Consider the following 15485-nt stretch of genomic DNA (forward strand, 5'->3'; position numbering starts at 1 on the left):
GTTAAAGGGTGCATGCACCCTTTCACGCAGGCTGCAATGACAGGCCTGCAGAACACTTTGCATGGGCTTCCTATGGGTGGCTTAATACATGCTGCAGCCCATAGGGATCCCCTGGTACACCAATGCCCTGGGTACCTAGGTACCACATTCTAGGGACTTATATGGCGGTACCAGTATGCCAAATGTGGGGTGAAAAAGGTTATGGCAACCACGTTGAAAGGGAGAGAGCATAACACTGGGGTCCTGCTTAGCAGGCTCCCAGTGAACAGTCACACATACAGACAACATGTAGAAAATGGGGGTAACCATGCCAAGAAAGAGGGCACTTTCCTACAGGATTGAATGTATCCAACAAGTGTCTTGCTATCTGATCAGGGAGGATCTTTGCTTTTTCAGCTGGGCCCCCTTTTAAACTTGAGTGTTCCCTCGGGCCAATGTGGCTTCTTGTTGTGTGTTCCTCTTTGAAGCTCCAGCAGTGGCCATTATCCAGGGCAGTGATCTGATTCCGTAGTGGCAGTTTAATGGTTGATAGCAAGATGTTGTAATCGTGCTTTGAGACTGGGATTGGGAACATGCAGAGATGATCTGCTGGCCTATCCAGTATACGGTTAAACCTGCTTAAAAGCATGTCCCACCATATTGCGGAGTCATCTGGGGCCTCCTAACGCAATGCGTTGGTTGGCTCCTTGGGCAATTGACTTGTGCGGAGGGGCTCCTTTCAGTTGTTTTTCATGGGACCTCATATGCAGATAGCCTGAGAGACCCAAAGGAGGGCTTTGGATGATGTGCTCCTGCCTTGTAGCGTGCACTTGGGCCTCGACCAAGAGCTGAGCCTTAGGGCAGGTCACCTGTTTTTTTGGCAATGTTAAAGGTTTGGGGCTGCGCTGATGTTTGGACTCAGTCATAATCTGGCTTCACTTTACACCTTGTCAAGATTGATTTGTGGGTGTGGGGTGGTGGCTTGCTAGTCGATCCTTTAACTAAGTAGTTGTGTGCTTCCTTTGGCGAAGATAAATTGTGTACCAGTGGGGATGAATCATGCTTTGACTAATGCTGATCAAGGGAGTTGTGAGCCTCTAACATACGTTTTAAATAGTTATGTAGGCCTTTCTTCATCCCGGACAGTTGGGGGTAGTTGTAGTTGGCAGCTTGGTGACCACCTTGCTTGTTGCCTATACTATGTCTAGTCCAAGGTCTAGAGCTGACACTAGGGGTTTAGGATCAACTTTGCCTTCCCTGATCCCCTGACTTTGTTGCCATGCAGACTTTTCCAGATCACATTGTGACCTGCTGTGATGTATTGAAAGCGAGGGGGGGGGCAAAGCAGTTGTGACTGCTGGAACTGGTGTTGAAATGGGCTGTTGTGGTATTGGGGGTGCTGGCTGAGATGGCAGGTGAGCTTCTCAGTAGGGGCCACACTGCACCCTGACTTAGCTGTGCCGCTTCTGCACCACCCCTGGCTCATCCCTTGATGGCAGCCCCTGTTGCTGTGTCATGCCCTTGGGCCTGGCTTGACACAGGCCTGTCGCTTGTCGTGGAATGGACCTGACCCAGTTATCCTAAAGAGAGCCCCTCATGTCCTGCCCCCTGCTCTCTAGTTCTGGCCTTGTCCTAGTCTGCACCTTTAAGCTGTTGTGTTGGAGATGGAGGCATTGGTACTACTTGGTCCAGTGGGCTAGGAATGTACCTGGCACTGGTGCTACATCTATCAGAGCAGGAGCGATCTCAATTTCAATGTGGTCTGTCACTGAAGCACACTATGGTTTTCACACAGCAAGAAATTCTCAGTCGTGTGTGATAGAACTGCTCCTATTCTACGCACCGTTGGCAACTCTTTTGGCTCACCCCACACCAAAGTTCCAGAATGCAGACGGGGAGGCTCTGGTTATTGGTGATGCAGATGTGAGAAAGCTCTTATGGTTGTGAGCACCTCAGGATGGGGCAAAACCTGGCACAAGGAGTGGCGGAGCACACGGAGAGGCATAAGCTGCACTGGGTGTAGGAAAGTACCCTCTTTCTTGGCATGGTTACCCCCTTTTTCTGCCTGATGTCAGTGTGCTTGACTGTGTTCAGTGGGATCCTGCTAACTAGGACCCCAGTGATTATGCTCTCTCTCCCAAAAGTCTGTATTTCACCCACAATTGGCACTCTGCTGCCCCACTTTAAGTCCCTAGTATATGGTACCTAGGTAGCCAGGGCATTGCGGTTCCAGGGGATCCCTATGGGCTGCATCGTATATTTTGCCACCCACAGGGAGCCCAAGCAAAGGGTTCTGCAGGACTGCAATTGCAGTCCTGCAGATACGTGGTCACTCAGCTAGGTGACTGATCCCTCTTTCAGGGCTATTTAGGGTCTCTCCTTTGGGTGATTCCTCAGATTCGAATTGCAAGACTCCAGCAGGAATCCTGTGCACTCTCCACTTCGATTCCAAAGAAACTGCATCTAGACTCTTCAGGACCCCACAAGCTGAAACAAAGAAGCAAGATGCCTTCTGCAACATTGTATCTCTGGCTCCTTCCAGCAACTGCAACATTTCCCCGGTTGTGCATCCTCTGAGGACAGCCCGTCATAAGCCTGCATCAGAAGAAAGAAGGAACCTCCCTTGGAGTGAAGGATTCACTCCCACGCATGGTTAACTGAAATGGCCCCAACGGTCCACTCTTCCAACTTAAACCCTTGCCTGCCCACAGAGGATAGTACCCCCCATGCACTGCGTCCTCTGCAGCTACCAAGGCTTATTGGCATCCTTCCTCCAAGATCTTCCGGCATCTTGAAGCTCCAGCCCCAGGCAGTCCTTCATGCGACGCACAGCTCCCTGAGTAGTTCTCCGGCAGCGTTGGAGCTTTTCTCGTAGTGCTGCGTGGGCCCCTTTTGTGACTCTCCTGTCTCTGTCCTCTAGGACTCCTGTGGGTGCTGCCTGGGCTTCTGTGGGCTCTCTGTGTTGCTGAGGTCCCCCTCTAACTCCCCCTCCTAGGGAGATTCTACCTGGTTTTTCCTGGTCCCGGCAGCTCCACTTTCCGCAGGTTTTGCGTGTGAAAAGGCCTGTTGGTGGACCCCGAAAACGCAAACCTGACTGCAATCCTTCTTCCGGCGTGGGACATCACCTGCATCCCCAAGGAACCTGATTTTGTCTTCTTGGGTGCAGTGCTGACTCTTCTTCTTCACCTGTAGTTCTCCTTTTGCAACTTCATCCTGGTGGGTAGTGGGTCCTGCCCTTCCTGAACTCTTCTGTGCTTCTTGAACTTGGTCCTCTTTTTCCACAGGTCTTCTTGTCGAGGAATCCACTGTTGGTGTCTTGCAGTCTCTTCTGGTTTTTGAATTCTTCTTCTTTAGTTCTCTGTGTGTGTTATGGGAAAATTACTGTGATTTACTCCTGTTTTCCTGGTTGCTAGGATGGTTTGTGGTACTTTATCTTTGGTCTTTCCTAGTACTCCCAGCTCCCCTCTACACACTACACTTACCTATGTGGGTGACTGACGTTCGCATTCCACTTTCTTAGTATATAGTTTGTGCTCCCCCTTACCATTTTCCTGCCTATTTCTGCATACTAGTGTACATAATTTGTGTATCACTTCGCTCCTAAGAGAGTATAGTCTCTATGTATTTTTGGTATGTGTGTCACCAAAGTAAAGTACCTTTATCTTTGTAATACTATGTGTGTAAGTGTGACTACCCTGGTATTGCATGAGCTTTGCATGTCTCCTAGATACCCTGGCTTCTAGACACTGCCTACACTAATAAGGGATATCTGGACCTGCTATAAGGTGTAAGTACCATAGGTACCCACCACACACCAGGCCAGCCTTCTACACCGGGTTCTAGCCTGGCCGCCTTTGCACCCCTCCAGCTCTACCCGGGGCTGCAAATCTAATGCCACAACTACGCTCACCCCGGACAATCTTAATTCCCTACATGGTGCTGTACACGCAACTTCCCACTTGTTTATTAGATTACTAGAGGCCTTTCTAATGTTACTGTCATCTGTTGCCCCTCACTAATGCTCGCCCAGCACTGTCGCTGTCAGCCGTGGAAGAACAGTGGAAATCAAGGAGTTGGACAGCAGTCTCTCTTTCTTTACTGTAGGGGGGTGCAGTGTGAGACACATGCAATGTTATGCCATATTTGCAGAATTTGGGGGGGGGGGGCAGATTGAGCAGATTAGGCAGATTGAGGTGGCTGGGGGTGAGGTAGGCTCAAGGGAGATGAAGCAAGAGCAACAATGCGGGCAACAGTATGATTATGTTTTGACTACTGCATGGGCTCCATAGGCGTATTGGGCATTGGTCCCTTACCTTGCCTAAAGAGAGCCTGGTGCCTGAATGCTATTTCCTCTGTAGTTGCAGACAGTGCCTCAAGCAAGTCTGCATCTTCTGTGTCGTATCCCCCCCTTCAGCTTCAGGGTTTTGGGATGCGGCACAGCCCTCGCCTTCAGCGCTTCACGCTGCACTGCACTCCGATCCCCTGCTTTGCTGCCTGCTCGGTGGCGCCATGCTACACTACTCTCCGTGCTTTTTTTCTTGCTCTGCAGCAGAGGTATTAAGGAGGTGGTTGTTTGATGATTTTCTCTAAGCCCTTGGCCAGGAATGGTAGCAGGGAGGTTGGTCTGTAGTTGGTGAATGTTGAAGGACCCACAGAGGGTTTATACAGTGCTTAGATTTGGCTACCTTATGGGTACGTGCCCACGGGGAAATCTGATTTGGCACCTGTATCCCCCTTTCTGTCCCAGATGCCAACCTGTCTACTGGAACTGAAGAACATCCCCTCTTCTGTGTCCATTTGCCCTTCAAAGTTGGCATCCCCTTTGAAGCTCCTCTTTTGGGCTCACACCCTATGTGGCTTTGTTAGAAATGGGGTCTCTAGTTAGCAGTCGGTTTGCACCCTGTCCAAGTAGGGACCCTCACTCTAGTCAGGATAAGGGAGATACCAGCTCAGATATCCCCTGCTCACCCACTTGGTAGCTTGGCATAAGCAGTCAGGCTTTTCTCGGAAGCAATGTGTAAAGCATTTCCACATAACACACAGTAACACAGTGAAAACACTACAAAGGGACACCACACCACTTTTAGAAAAATAGCCAGTATTTATCAATATAAAACAAGACAAAACTGATAAAAATCCAACTTGCAGTAATAAAAATATGAATTCTGCAAGAATTACTTAAAAATACAGTTCTTTGAAGTCAATAGCTCCACCTGGGGCTATCACAGCGTTGTGATCAACAAAACCAACAGTTCATGCCGGCCACGGCATCGCGGGCCAGCTACAGTGTCGGGAAGACCCATAAACAGTACCTTTGGATTTGCAGGCGTCGTGATCCTCGGGGTAAGCCCCAGAGAGTGGCGTCACTGATGTCGGTTCCGGAATCGGTGTGGGGGTTGTCAGGGCCTTGAAATCACACACATTGTAGATCAAACTCCAGGCTGATGAAGTTGGGAGTGCTGGCGTGGATGGCATTCGGGGCTGCGGTACGCAGCAGGACGATGCAACGTGCGGTGCCCACAGGTCACGGTGCAGGCAGTGTCTCGGTGACAGCTTCCAGTGGCATCGGCGTGACCAGGTCTGCGATGTGAAGCGGGGTGGTGCGACGTGGGGTGTCACCAGGTCACGGTGCAGGCAGCAGCGTCATTGTTACTGAAGTGCTGTCGTTGGTAGGCCCAAGTCGGTGGTGTGGTGTGGGACAGCTCTGGGTGATGTCTACGGGTCCCTGTGCAGACAGGGACGCCTGTTGATGACCCTGGAGTCCATGGTGCTGCCGTCAGTGGACTGGGACTGCGGTGCGGGATGGGACCGTGCTTCGTGCTCCTCCTAAGTGGTGTCCACAGGCAACTCTGCAGGCAGTGGCACCGGTGGGAGCAGGAGCTGTGGCGTCTGGGATGCCCAGGCTGCAGTGTGAGCAGGAGATGCCGTAGTGCATGGCCCACAGGTCGTGGTGCGAGCAGCGGCTCTGTGAAGTTGTCCAATGACCACGTTGGTGAGCCCAGGCTTGTGGTGCGAAGTGGGGCAGTGCGACTATGTGTGGTGTCGGCAGGTCACGGTGCGGGCCAGTGGCTTAGTTGACGGCGTCACTGTGTTTTTTCTTCTCTTTCAGCACATAATTCACAGATCTCAGTGTGCAGGCTGAGAACTGAAGTCTTTGGTGTCCCTGAGACTTCCAAAAGGAGGCAAGCTCTACTCCAAGCCCTTGGAGAACTTTCTCAAGCAGATACACAGCAAAGTTCACCCTTTGCTCTCTTTTAAGGTAGAAGCAGCAACTGCAGGCCAATCCAGCAAAGCAACACATCAAAGGGACAGTACTCCTCCAGCTCGTCAGCTCTTCACCTTGGCAGAGGTTCCACTTGATTCCAGAAAGATTCTAAAAGTCTGCCTTTGAGGAAAGTCTCAGTTGTTTGCAAGATCCTTCCTTGGCCAGGCCAGGCCCCAGACACACTAGGACATTGGAGACTGCATTGTGTGAGGCAGGCACAGTCATTTCAGGTGTAAGTGACCACTCCTACCCCCCACTCTAGCTCATATGGCTCATCAGGATAGGCAGGCTACACCCCAGCTCCCTTTGTGTCACAGTCTAGTGGAGAGGTGTAGACAGCCCAACTGTCAAACTGACCACAAACAGGCAGAGTCACAGGATGGTTTAAGCAACAAAATGCCTACTTTGTAAAAGTGACATTTTCAAACTAATAATCTAAAAACCATCTTCACCAAAATATGCATTTTTAAATTGTGAGTTTAGAGACCCCAAACTCCATATTTCTTTCTGCTCTCAAAGGGAATCTGCACTTTAAAGTTCTTTAAGGGCAGCCCCCATGTTAACCTATGAGAGAGCTAGGCCTTTCAAAAGTGAAGACTGAATTTAGCAGTATTTCACTGTTAGGACATGTAAAACATGTCAGTACATGTCCCACCTTTAACATACACTGCACCCTGCCCTTGGGGCTACATAGGGCCTACCTTAGGGGAACCTTACATGTACTAAAAGGGAAGGTTTTTGCCATGTGGAATTGGCAGTGTAAGCCCGCACATAGACACTGTAGTGGCAGGCCTGAGACATGTTTACAGAGCTACTCATGAAGATGGCACAATCGGTGCTGCAGGCCCAATAGTAGCATTTGATTTACATGTCCTGGGTACTTCTAATGCCCTTTACTAGGGACTTACTTACCGGGCAATCAAATATGCCAATCATAGATAAACCAATCACCAATACAATTTACATAGGGAGCACTTGCACCTTAGCACTGATCAGCAGTGGTAAAGTTCTCAGAGACAATGAACCAGCAAAAACAGATCAGAAAAAATAGGAGGAAGAAGGCAAAAGGTTTGGGGATAACATTGCAAAAAGGGTCATTTCAAACCGGCTTCCTTCAGGGCAGGCCTCTATTGTTTCCTTTCCTGGTAGTTATTCACACTTCACCCCAGAAGGGCTGATAGCCAGGGCCACTGCGAATAGCCAGTGGAAAACTTGAGCAACAGATTGGCAACTTTCTAAAGTTGCCTTTTACGTAAAAGTTACAGTAAATTCAACTTGGGCATTAAGTTGTTTTTAATGTACCAGTTTTTTGATACCTTGAAGTACCAACTTCAGTAGTCCCATTCAGGAATTAGCACAACTGAGTAGTTGGCTTATAACCCTGTATTTGCCAATGGGGCTACTAGCCTTTGCACAGTAAAAATTACAATTTGGGGCTTTTACTGTTAGGACGTGAAAATATACGTCCTACTTTTCTTTTTTGTTTTTGTTTTTTAACCATTTTGTTATTGGCATTTTGTTTGTCAACATCACAGGCATATGTGTCACATCCAGTACAAAAAGCATTAACAATGAGTCCATCACAGGTTTATACATGGTAAGATGACCTATCCAAATCCAAAATGATTTATAGAGTACGATTTAGCACCCTGGGGGCTTTCCAGGAGCTGGGAGTTGAGGCTGCGAGCCGGTTTTCTATTCCTGAAAGAGCCAGGTCTTGAGTTTTCTCCGGAATCCAATTAGGGTGTGCGTGGTTCGCAGATGGATGGGTAGGTCGTTCCAGTTCTTGGAGGCAAGGTAGGAGAAAGTGCGGCCTCTGCTTCGGGTGTGGCAAATTCTCTGGATTTGGGCACGGGTGAGGGTGGTTGATCCGAGCTCTCTGGTTGGTTGGTGGAAGGAGAGTCTGTAATTGAGGTTGAGTCCGATGTTATGGAGGGCTTTGAAGGCGATAGTGAGGACCTTGAATCTCTTGTGTATGGGGAGCTAGTGTAGGTCCTTAAGCTGAGTTCATCTGGGTAGATCCAGGATGAGTTTTGCTGCTGCATGTTGGATGGTCTGGAGTTGGCAGATTGGTGGGGCGTCCCAGGTAGAGGACATTTCTGTAGTCCAGTCTGCTGGTGATGGTGGTCTTGGTTACTGCCTTTCTGGTTTTTAGGCGGGGGTCCATTTGAAAATCATGCAAGCATAAGGAGTTGATGGAAGCAGGAAGATGCTACAGAGCTTACTTGTTGTCTAAAGGTGAGTTTGTTGTCCACAATGAAGCCTAGATTTCAGGGGTGTTCTGTTGAGGGTTGTCAAAGCGGAGGGCCACCATGAGTCGTCCCAGGGGGAATGGGACGTTCCTAAGGATGATAATTTAATTTTTTTCTGTGTTTAGTTTTAGACAGCTAGCTTTCATCTAGTAGGTGAAGTGGCTCATGACTTCGCAGGAGTTTTCTCTGTAACATCAGGAGTCCTTGGTTCAGTTCTCATTAACCAGAACAAACTGCAACAACAGTTAACTGGTCATGTGATAGCAACTACTCATTCAGTGATGGTGCAAGTAATACAATGCATTCTTTCCAGTGCGGGTGCATACCGCTTCCATCAGGGTTCAATATTCAGCAAGAGCAACATCGGGGAGCAGGGGCAGTTGGGGTCTTAGAGGTTGATGGGATAAGGTCTGATAGTTATGAGTGCAATGTTAACCAACCAGTCCCTCTTGATATGTTTGTAAGCCTAGAAGCAGTGTCTCCCAATCTGCTGCTATGGGATATTTATGGACACCACAAGCCTCTTCCTGTCGTAGTGCCACTGCTTCTGCCTGCTCCCACTTGAGTGTCGCCATGCACCAGTACACTATTTCAAGCATTATTGGGGCTTTACAATGCATGGCTATTAGCTTACAAGCTATCAGCATTGCCAAGTCAATGACACGGTTGGCAGCTTTGACTGTTTTCAAGTACCGGAGCAGTCCCAACAATGAGCCCTCTCTTGTGCACATATGCGTGCGACCAGTCACCTTTTCTAATGCAGTTGGCACTGCAACCCACAATGCTGTTGCCTCTGAACAGTCCTAGAATGAATGCATCATATCAGCCCACCGATGTTGGCACCTAGGGCAGTTTGAAGAGGACCTGAATATTTAAGAGGGATGCTGGTGTGAGCTAAGCTCTGTGTAATAAGTTGAATTGAATGTACTGGAACTTAGCATTTCGCAATAACTTTATAGACTATGCTATTGCCTTTTCCCACTCCTTGCCTGACAGTTTCTGACCTAGATCCCTTTCCCACTTCCTGCGGACCATAGATGATGGATCCTATACTGTGTATGCAAGTGCACAAACAATCCTCCTCCCATTATGTATAGTGTGTGTATCAGTGGGTTCTGATACGTTTCAGAGTCTGCAATGCCCCAGTCTCTACAGCTATGCCAATAGATGCCTATGCACCTAGAAATGTCCTGCTGGAAGCTCATCTTCCCCCTGCATTTGATCATAGGGTATTAGCACACCCTCTTGGAATAGTGTGCCCATTCCTGCCTCACTCCAAGCGCTTTGAGCCATCCCTCCCAGCATGTCGCCAAAGGAGGTTATAGAGCCTACTGGGACTTCAGGCAACTATCGGGGGATTTGCGGCATGAGTCGCAGGCTGCGATTAAAGCTCTTATCGCAATCCGTAGGAGCAGTTCTATGCCGCACTGAAGGAAGATCTGCTGTATGACACTGTTAGACCTGACATCCTTAGAGTGGTCATTCCCCCAACTGTTTGCCTGCCTCCCTCCTTTTTTGCTGGTTTTAGGATTCTGCACACTTTACCACTACTGACAGTGCTAAAGTGCATGAGCTCTCTCCCCTAAACATGGTAACATTGCTTCCTACCCAATTGGCATATTTAATTTACTTCTAGACCCTAGTAAAGTGCACTAGTGGTGCCCAGGGTCTGTAAATTAAATGCTACTAGTGGGCCTGCTGAACTGGTTGTGTCACCCACATCAGTAGCCCCTTATCCATGTCTCAAGCCTGCCATTGTAAGGCCTGCATGTGCAGTTTCACTGCCACTTCGACTTGTCATTTAAAACTACTTGCCAAGCCTTACATTTCCCTTTCTCTACATATGTCACCCCTAAGGTAGGCCCTAGGTAACCCACAGGGCATTGTGCTATGCAAGTAAAAGGCAGGACATACTTGGAGGGGAAAACTCACAAATTTGTTTTTCACTACTGTGAGGCCTGCTCCTTTGATAGTCCAGCATTAGAACTGCCCTTGTATACTTTCAAGTGGTAGATTCCGATCTGAAAGGAGTAGCATTGTCACGTTTATTATGGGCAGAATGGTAGTAGATAATCCTGATTACTGGTGAAGGTGGATTTAATATTACTATTTTAGAAATGCCACTTTTAGAAAGTGGGCATTTATCTGCCTTTACTGGCATCTGTGCCTTACAGTCTGTCTCCAGTCCACATCTGGTCTGTGCCGGTTGACAGCTCCCCTTGTGCATTCCACCCAGACTGCCATAAACACAGGACACTCAGTCGCATCAGCATTCATCTGCATAATGAATGGATTTCCCTGGGCAGGAATGGTGGAGGGTCTCTCACATTTCAAATGCCAGTGGCCTGCCCTCTCACAAAGGACTGATAACTTCACACAGGGATCCTGGCAGTGCTCTTCAAAACCACTCTTTGAAATTTCCCACACTTCAAGGGCACTTTTGGGTATATATACTGAATCTCTGACCCCACTAAATCAGACACTTAAGGATCTACACCTGGTCTCTGTCAGAGGGACTACCTGGCTGCCCAACAGACTCATCTGGACTGCTTTGCCGAAAAGGACTGCTGCCCTGCTTGTTGCCCTGCTGCCTGCTGGCCTCTGACTCTGCTGGAAGGACTCTGCCTTCCCCACAAGTGCTCTCCAAGAGCTTGGATTGAGGTTGTCTCCTGTTCTGAAGTCTCAGGGCCACAAAGACTGCACCTCAGAGAAGAAAATCTCAGTGCGTTGGGAAATAGAAGCAATGCCGCAAAAAATGACGCAGAACCTGCCTCACAGCTGAAAATTCGCTGCATCGCCTACCGGATCAACGCAGCGCCTGCTCCTTACCAGTGCATCAAGGATTTTCAGTGCATCGTCCCTGGGTGTCACAATATCCCTGAATCGCAGTGAGAAACCAGGGCTGCGCTCCTGGAAATCGGCGCATCACCCTGCAGCTTGAAAAACAATGCATCGTATGTGCTGCGCTGAAAAATCCAGCGCAGTGCCTTTTTTTTAACGCATCTCCCCATCTGCAGCCCAGTGCTTTGTATTTTTGTTGCATCATAGGTACTGTGTGTTACAATAGTACAACCACTGATTCTTAAGGATTGAGACCCTTTTAAACCTTTAAAAAGTGATATCTTGACTTGTGCATATTGGAGTTTTATTTTGTTTTGATATTGTTTTATTCAGATAAATATTTGTTTTGCTAAATTGGCATAGAGTACTTTTTGTGGTGTTTTATTGTTACTGGAACAGTTATTGTACAAATACTTTACACGTTACCTCCTAAATTAAGCCTGTCTGCTCTGTGCCAAGCTACCAGAGGGTGAGCAAAGGATCATTTGGATTGTGTTGTGACTTTCTCTGACTAAAATTGTGGTCCCTACTTGGGCAAGGTTGCATACCTCTACCAATTAGAGACCCAATTTCTAACAGACACCCTGTGCTTGAGCTGTTGTGGGAAGTCCCAGTTCCTCAGTGAGGCACCCTGCCAGCCAGTGTTTAGACGACTAACTGCACTGCCAAATAATGTTTGTGGTTCGGCGCCCCAATGCCTCCCTTATGCATGGGTAACAGCAGCTACTCTGCCACAACAGCAACTTTGCGCCTACCCTTGTTCCATATGAAGCACCCTAGTGCTGAATGCAAGGTGTGGACGGTGGATCTGGGGATGTGGACCGAAAGGTTGTGGAAATAGTAATCAGGGCAGAATTACCATTGTGGACAAGGACTCTACCTTGCACTGTAAGTGGCAGAGTTCTCCAAAAGCCATATGGGGTCGCTGTGATGCCATTGATCATGTACGGTTGCCATCATCCTGATCCTTTGCTTCTGGATAAATGTTAATACCAAGGGAACAAAACGTTCAAGGTCTGCCATGAAAAGCTATTTGGGCATTCCGGGCTTAGGGGATATATGCATGATTTGGCCCAATTCACCCCTAAGCCAGACGCAGTCGAGAACTAGTACATTATACATCAATGTTCGTTATTCCCTCCTGAATGTCTCAGACATTGATCAACACATCATCTGTATACATCGAGACAGTGTGCGTTCCCCGGACAGTGGGATGCCCCATACCTACCCCTGCTGTCATAACCTTTGAGCTAAGGGCCCCATGGCCAAGGTGAACAGTTTTGTGGATAGTAGGCAGCCCTGCCGCGTCCCTCTACTCACCTGGAAAGGAGGAGAGATACACTGTTCAATTTTCATTCTTGCCATAGGATCGACATTCAAAAGGTGTATTACCCAACTCTTGCAGGTGCCTCACGATGCCAAAAGCAGTCAGAGTTGAGAAGAAGTATTCTCAGTCCACTATATCAAAAGCTTTCAAGCACGTAGCAAATGGACACTGGACCAGAGAGAGCTCCATTACTCTAAGCAGACGACCTATGTTTAACATGATTGATCTTCTTGGTATAAAACCATTCTAGTCTGAGTGCACGAAATGTCTCATATGTTCATACAAGCGGCTCGCCAGTACCTTGCTCAGGATCGTGTAATCAGACCGTACCAAGAACACTAGGCAGAAGGAGGTAAGCTCTATGGGGTCTTTGCCTGGCTTAGGAAGTGGGAGTAACAGGGATTTGCATTGGGATGGTGGGAGACGGCCTTCCGCATGTGCTTTTTGGTACAGCTCTAAGAGTTTCAGGCCTAGAGGGTGCTCATAAACTTCATAAAATTTGATAGGGGGCCCGTCCAACCCCGGTGTCTTATTGGTCACTGCAGCACATAAGCTCCAGCGATCTCCTGCAGTGTACATTAGTGTTGGGAGGTCCACCGATGTAAGGAAATGGTATATGTCACCGTGCCAGTTCACAAAGGGGTGGTCGTAAAGGGTATGGTAGTGCATAGTGAACGCTGTGTGTATGTCTGCCTGGTGTCGGGCGACCACTGCTGCGAAGACCCTAATGGTTGTGATCCGGATGGGTGGGTCTGCCTTACACTAGAGCCTTGTCAATAAACATCCTGATTTATCCCCTTCTGCATGCACTTTAGCTTGATACACGCTGAAGTTGAGACAACACATCCGCTCTATTAACTGAGCATGCTTACCCCGCACTACTGTCAGTGCGTAGTATATCGGCTCTAGCTGCGGCTTCCAGAGCCCCCAGGGATAACTCAAAGGAGAAATCTCTCTGGAGGTCTGCTCGGTCCTGTACCGTCTCCATGATACAGTGTCCCCTAAGCACAATTTTTATTGCCTCCCAGTCTGTATGCTTAGATATGCCCCAATGATCGAATAGACATTGTGACAGCATGTCCTCAATTTCTCCTCAAAGTCTGGTCCTCTAGTAAGGCGTGCTGTAGCTGCCAGGTGGGAACTGAGGGTCTTGGTGCACCCCACTCTACCTGGAGCTGCAAGAGATTATAGTCTGAGAAGGTCTTCCCTAAGTATTCCGCCCGTCGTTAGTAGTCTGGTGACTGAGTCAGAGTATCCATTCTAGCCATAGGTGCAAGTCATGTGAGGAATAGTAGTAGGAGAACTCTGCAGCGTCCGGGTACAGAGATCGCCAACAGTCCAGTAGGGACTAATGCTGTAACCACTCTGAGAAGTGAGCCAAAGCAAATACAGCTGGGGGGTTTGGAAGTGGTGGATGTGACTGGTCCGCCTGTGGGTGAATCACACAATTAAAGTCTCTGCCAATTATCCAAGGAATGTGGGCCCATTTAGTTAATACTGAGGATAAACTGAAAAAGAAAGCCAGTTGCGCTCTGCTGGGGGCGTAAATGCAGCCTAGTAATACCACCTTCTTGTCTAGTTGACCATCTACCAATACTTTTCAGCCCTCATGGTCAATATCCATCCCCCAAGTGTTTGAAAGGGGCTTATATGGATTAAAGCCCCGAAGACAAAGCCAGAGTATGTGGTATAATACAAAGACATAGGAGAGGGCCATGTACAAGAGCTTCCTGCCTATATATGTCCCTCTTTTTAGCATACATCACCCTCCCTTAGAGCTTGGGCGATCTGAACTGTCACTCCTCCAAATGGCAGCGTTGAGTTAGCATTTTTAAAATTACTCCACCAGTCTGGAGTGGCAGGCTGGAAGGCACGTTCTACTATGTCACACTCATGGTGGTACAATAAGTGCTGCCGTCCATGAGGGACATGTTAACATATAGGCCCTGTGTGCCCCTGGTACCATATTGTTGAGGCTTAAAACTAAGCCAACTCATGCCAGTGGGTATAATCCAGGTTAGCAAACATTTAAGGATCAGAGCACTGGCACTGAGGGTTGTTTAGTAGGCCTCAATGCATTCAAGTCGAAAAACCAGCAGCATCTGTACAAAACTTTGGGGGTGGTCATGCAAAAAGAGGTATTTTTTTTTACACTCTCCTATAAGCTAAGCAATTGGTTACCTTGTCATACTTAATAAATGATAACTTTGGTTTGGGAGCAGATAGTGAAATACCTCTTCCAATCAGTTCAGTTGTAATTTAAAATCCTCTGTAATGGGAAAGTTGGATTTAAAATTATTATTCTGACAATTCCACTTTAAGAAACGTGGTATTTTTCTGCCTAGATCAAATGTGCCTTTTTGTAGTGTCCTGGCTCACATGGCTGTTAATGGCTCTCCTGTTGTTGAAGGGACTTAAGTGTGGGGAAGGATGTCCTGGGGAATTGTATCAATCCTTACTGAGCTTTAAAGGATAGCCTGAGGTCTGTGACCACCACTTTCCTGACGTCTGAAGTCACCTGCTCTGTTACAGGCAAATGCAGCTTACCCTTGGGCCTGCCTAACTTTTGTTCCCCTAGATAGATTGGAGCCAAACCTAGGAAAAGGGGGAGGTTAGACAAAGGAGGCTTCCCACCACGATATAAAGAGACACTGGGTATAAAAGGGGCACCCTCAGATCCTCTCATCAGAACACACCTGGACCTATGCAGAATGTTCCGAAGGACTGCCCTGCTACCTGAAGGAGAAAAATTGCACATGCTTGCCTTCTAGGATCCCAGAAGTGACTCCAAGGGTCAGTTTCCTGAGCTTCTGTTTTACAG

General features: G+C 48.2%; 1 protein-coding gene across 4 annotated transcripts in view; it reads left to right on the forward strand.

The window, feature by feature from the left end:
* The window catches only part of SYTL4 (synaptotagmin like 4), a 585230-nt gene that overhangs the window by 163595 nt on the left and 406150 nt on the right, over positions 1–15485 (forward strand). The window lies entirely within an intron of this gene.

Source organism: Pleurodeles waltl, chromosome 2_1 (genome assembly GCF_031143425.1).
Source record: "Pleurodeles waltl isolate 20211129_DDA chromosome 2_1, aPleWal1.hap1.20221129, whole genome shotgun sequence".
NCBI lineage: Eukaryota > Metazoa > Chordata > Amphibia > Caudata > Salamandridae > Pleurodeles > Pleurodeles waltl.